The sequence below is a fragment of the Haliotis cracherodii genome, unplaced genomic scaffold (assembly GCF_022045235.1).
Source record: "Haliotis cracherodii isolate W230 unplaced genomic scaffold, xgHalCrac1.p SCAF_10, whole genome shotgun sequence".
Classification (NCBI taxonomy): Eukaryota; Metazoa; Mollusca; class Gastropoda; order Lepetellida; family Haliotidae; genus Haliotis; species Haliotis cracherodii.
The window spans coordinates 46,042,910-46,047,909 of NW_027266265.1; the positions used below are offsets into that span (position 1 = coordinate 46,042,910).

The following is a 5,000-nucleotide window of genomic DNA, read 5'->3' on the forward strand; positions in this document are numbered from 1 at the left end:
AAATGTGAAATTTGGCGCCATTTACAATGTCTGCCCGGCTAGCTCAGTCGGTAGAGCACGAGACTCTTAATCTCGGGGTCGTGGGTTCGAGCCCCACGTTGGGCGGTAATTCTTTTACTTTTTCCATTGTGTCAACCTCGCTTAAATGTCCACAAGCTGCCGTACTGTCCAGATTGCTGTTGTGTCATTTTTGTGTCTCAGATCAATCAATTAATCAATACCCTTAATATCTGCCCTGAAGGGATTATTGTGTGCACAGACGGGCGTGTCCTTGGGCCCAAATGGGGTAGATTGGATAAATGTGAAATTTGGCGCCATTTACAATGTCTGCCCGGCTAGCTCAGTCGGTAGAGCACGAGACTCCAGTGGTTGCCTCCCTTGTTGAGTCACAACGTGGAAGGATATTGCAAGTGCTCTGCTATTTATTGTAAGTACTTCTATCTTTGTGGAAATATTTGACTGTTGTTATGAAGGTGTGTTCATATATGTTTCAAGATTACATCTGAACGAGTAATTGGAGAAAATAGAAACTATGAGCCACCAGGCTGGGGGGCAAAGGCCACCCCCTAGTCAGGTCATCAACAACAATGGCCGCCATCGTGTTTATCAAAAAGAAAACATTGTTCGGGTTCATTATGACAACCAGATTCGCCCTAAAGCATTTGAGCTTTGCAAGGTGTTGGAACAAGAACTTGGAGACAATACTGTGTACTGCTGTACACCTAGAAATAACAATTATTTTGAAATTACTCTAGCGGAAAATGCGCTAGTAAAATCACTTGGAGAGTCTGTTGTAGTTGATAATCAAATATACAAACTTTCGCCTCTCGTGAACAACAGAGTTGTAGTTTCATTTATGAACTTGCCCAGCTATACCACAGATGAGGAAATTAGAAACGTCCTACATGCGTTTGGAATAATTGAAGTGGATACCATCCACAGGAGGAAAATCCATGGCACTAATTGGGAAGATGGTACAAGATATACACAAGTAAAATTTCCAACAGGGATCCGCAGTCTTCCCTATAGCGTCAAATTCAGGACACATGAAGGTTTTGATTTTTTCAGAGTTATCCACAATGAGCAAATCAAAGTATGCTACCACTGCCTTTCAGACCAACACGAAAAAAAGATGTGTCCAAACATTGTATGCAGGAACTGCGGGAACCAAGGACATCTTCAAAATAACTGTCGTGTTCCAAAATGTCATAGATGTAAACTGAAACCGGTAGAGTGTGATTGCTATGGGTATGATGATGTTTCTGATGACATTGATAACGATAATCATGATGATCATGATAAGGATGAGGAAAATGACGTTGATATTGGCATCATGGACACAGAGACGGATGCAACTCTAGCAAGGTGGCCTATTCGTGATGAATTATCAATTGAAGATGACAAAGATCAAGAAAGGGTGGATGGAATTGTAGATGTCCCAGAGGAAGACAAAGAGGAAAGGTCACAAGATAAATATGTAACCAATTTTGTGACTGACTCAAACAATGAAACACAAAATATTGTCAATGAACTACTATTTGAAATCGTTGACAGAAGTTTACATGTTGGCAAATGTAGTTCTGATGCCAAAAAACATGTATCTCCTTCTAGTGCTCACTTAGTGAATGATGTAACAGACACACTGTTAGATATTGTACAGAAAGTTAATCTTAAACATCATGACAATAGTGAGGTTGTAGATGTTCATGATGGCATGGCAGTCTCGAATGAGATCAATCACAATGTTCTTTCACAGCCATACCGTGGGGATGGTGCCCCAGGAAGCGTGAAAGGGAAATGGAAAATATCCAAGCCCGATGAAGAGGTAATTAGGGCACATGTTGGGGGAAGAGCCCCTAGAAAAAAGAATGTTGTTAAATCTCGAAAAGGGAAAAAATATAGATGAAACACATGTTGAAGTATAATATGCATCTCTCATTGCTCATCATGTTCAGTATATGGTCATGGAATGTCAATGGTTTGAGAGATGTTGGTAAATTTGAAAAAGTGATGTCACTTATAAATAGTTCACATGTTGATATAGCATTCTTACAGGAAACGTTTTGGGACCGAACATTTGTTGAAAACTATCAACATATGTGGGCCGGGAAAATTTTATTTAGTAACTCAACCAACATAAATCGCAGGGGTGTAGCTATATTAGTATCCAAAAATTTTCAACATGAAGTTAGAATGATAGCACACGATTCTGAAGGCAGACTATTAAAAGCAGAAATTGATGTGGATGATAAAAAATATTATTTACTCAATGTTTATGCTCCTAATGGTTTAGAAGAAAAGTTAACATTTTACAAAGAGCTAGAAGGATGGTTAGAACCAAGTAATATGTTTGTAGGGGGAGATTTTAATGATATAATAGATCCTGTTTTGGATAAAGGCATCAACAATAAAACATTCAATCTAAGAAGTAGTGACACTCTTATTTCCATAATTCAAAAATATTGTATGGTTGATGTATGGAGACACAAAAATTATGATAAAAAGGAGTTCTCCCGAACCCAAACAGTAAATGGTGTTTTAAAACAATCCAGAATTGACTTTTTTCTCTTATCCAGACATCTTTTACATAGTGTTATACATTGTTATATCAAATACTGTAAAATGAGCGATCACAACATTGTTTCACTGAAGGTTGATCTCAGTAACATAGAAAAGGGTCCAGGAGTTTGGATTTTTAATAATCAGCTGTTAGAAGATGGTATCTTTTATAATAAAATTCGTCATATTATTGAGGAAGCAAAAGTATGTCCACTTTTTACATCAGAGCCACTTATGTGGTGGGACAACTTGAAATATCAATTTAAAAAGTTTTCAAAATCTTATTCAAGCAAAAAAAGTAGACTGGCAAAAAATGATTATTACAACATTCAAAATAAACTTAGAATTGAATATCAAAAATTAGCTTCAATACCGGGGTATCAATCTACACAACTATGTGATTTAGAAAATAAATTAGAAGAATATGACAACAACACCTGTAGGGGTGCTATCTTGAGATCAAAAGCACAGTTTACTCTTGAATCAGACAGATGCACTTCTTATTTCTTGAATTTGGAAAAGTCAAAACAGCAAGCTAATTCAATCAAAGAACTTATAACTGAAGATGGAACAACGATACGGAATACAGAGGACATTATAGACACAGCACAATCATTTTATGCCAAGTTATATACAGATGAGGGATTTGATCAAGTAAAAGAACAAGTAGTTGTAAACATGATTCAGAAATCGATTAATAATGAACAAAAAGTTAAATGCGATCTTCCAATTTCTGAAAAACAGTTGACAGAGGCACTGAAAGGAATGAAACATAACAAGACACCAGGTCCAGATGGTTTAACTGTTGAATTCTTCCTCAAGTTTTGGGAGATTTTATGTCCTCTTTTCCATCATGTTACACAGAGTATCTTTGAAGAGAAGGAATTATCTCGTTCTATGAAAACCAGTATTATCAGCTTATTCTATAAAAATAAAGGTGATAAAAGAGATTTAAAATGTTATAGACCTATTTCACTGATCAATGTTGACTGTAAATTAATATCACGCACATTGTCTCTTAGACTCAAGTCTGTAATGTCAGATATTATCTCCCCTGAACAATCCTGCTGTGTACCAGGGAGAGACATTGCACACAATTTACATTCGGTCAGGGATGTAGTTGATATAGTGGATAGTGAAGATAAAGATGCATTTTTAATTAAAGTAGATCAAGAGAAAGCTTTCGATAGAGTTTCACATAATTACTTATTGGATATTTTACAAAAATTCAATTTTGGGGATAATTTTATATCCTGGATTAGAATTTTGTATACAGACATTAAAAGTTCTGTCAAGTGTAATGGGCATTTAAGTCCATATTTCAAACTATCCCGTGGAGTAAGGCAAGGGGACCCGATGAGTTCCATGCTGTTTGTGCTTATTTCTGAACCATTAAATTTGTTAATAAAAGAGAACCCACATATTCAAGGCATAAACATTGGCAATGTTTCATCTTTAATATATCAACATGCCGATGACACTACTATTACAGTGTGCAACTCACAGTCAGTGGAAAATACTTTTGAAACAATTAAATATTATTGCGAAGCAACTCAAGCCAAGATCAATTTACAAAAGTCAGAGGTGTTACTTCTTGGTAAAGCCAAGTTCAATAAATGTAACATTAGTCTTCCCGTGAAAGTTAAAAAAGATTGTGTTGAACTTCTGGGAATATATCTTGGCTCTGACTTGGCCACTTGTGAGACACTAAATTGGACGAAAAAGATAAATAAAATTCAAACTCTACTTAATTCGTGGATTCAACGTCAACTCACACTGCAGGGCAGAGCCACGGTTTTAAACATCCTCATTGCCTCTAGATTATGGTACTCTTTTACAGTGTTACCAGTGCCACACTGGGTAGAAGTAGCTTTTTCCAAAATGTTTTCAAAATTCTTATGGGTAAATAAAAAGCCAAAAATAGCAGCTGTGACATGCATGGGCAAATGTACCGAAGGTGGTTTAAATATACCCAATTTGTGCCTTAAAAAGTATGCTTTAAGATTGAAACTGTTAAAAGCTTTCTTAGATTATAAATTAGACTCATTATGGAAAGCAACTATGTCTTTCTTCTTTTCAAAATATTTAAATATGGGATTACAATCAAACATACTATGTTTAAAGTTTGACAAAAAAGATATGTTGCATGTAAATCCTTTTTATGCTGAGTTGTTGCTTGCCTGGGAGGACATCTGTGGTGGTAAGAGAAGCAAACCTACCACTTTACCGGATATAATGTGTCAGCCTTTATTCAACAACCCTCTAATTTTGTATATGAATAAAACTTTGTTGTTTAAATCATTCATTGACGGTGGGATCACTTGCATAAAAGATATTTGCTATGAAGTTATACCACAATTTTTGTCACCTGATAGTATTGTTGAAATTGTACAAGGAACAATACCTGATGTTGATGTGGCCACAATCAAGAATGGTTATGC

General features: G+C 35.9%; 1 non-coding gene across 1 annotated transcript; it reads left to right on the forward strand.

Moving 5' to 3' along the window:
- The first annotated feature begins 32 nt into the window (after window positions 1-32).
- On the forward strand, window positions 33-105 carry Trnak-cuu (transfer RNA lysine (anticodon CUU)). The gene has a single exon. It is a non-coding gene; the product is annotated as a tRNA-Lys (tRNA).
- The last annotated feature ends 4,895 nt before the right edge of the window (window positions 106-5,000 follow it).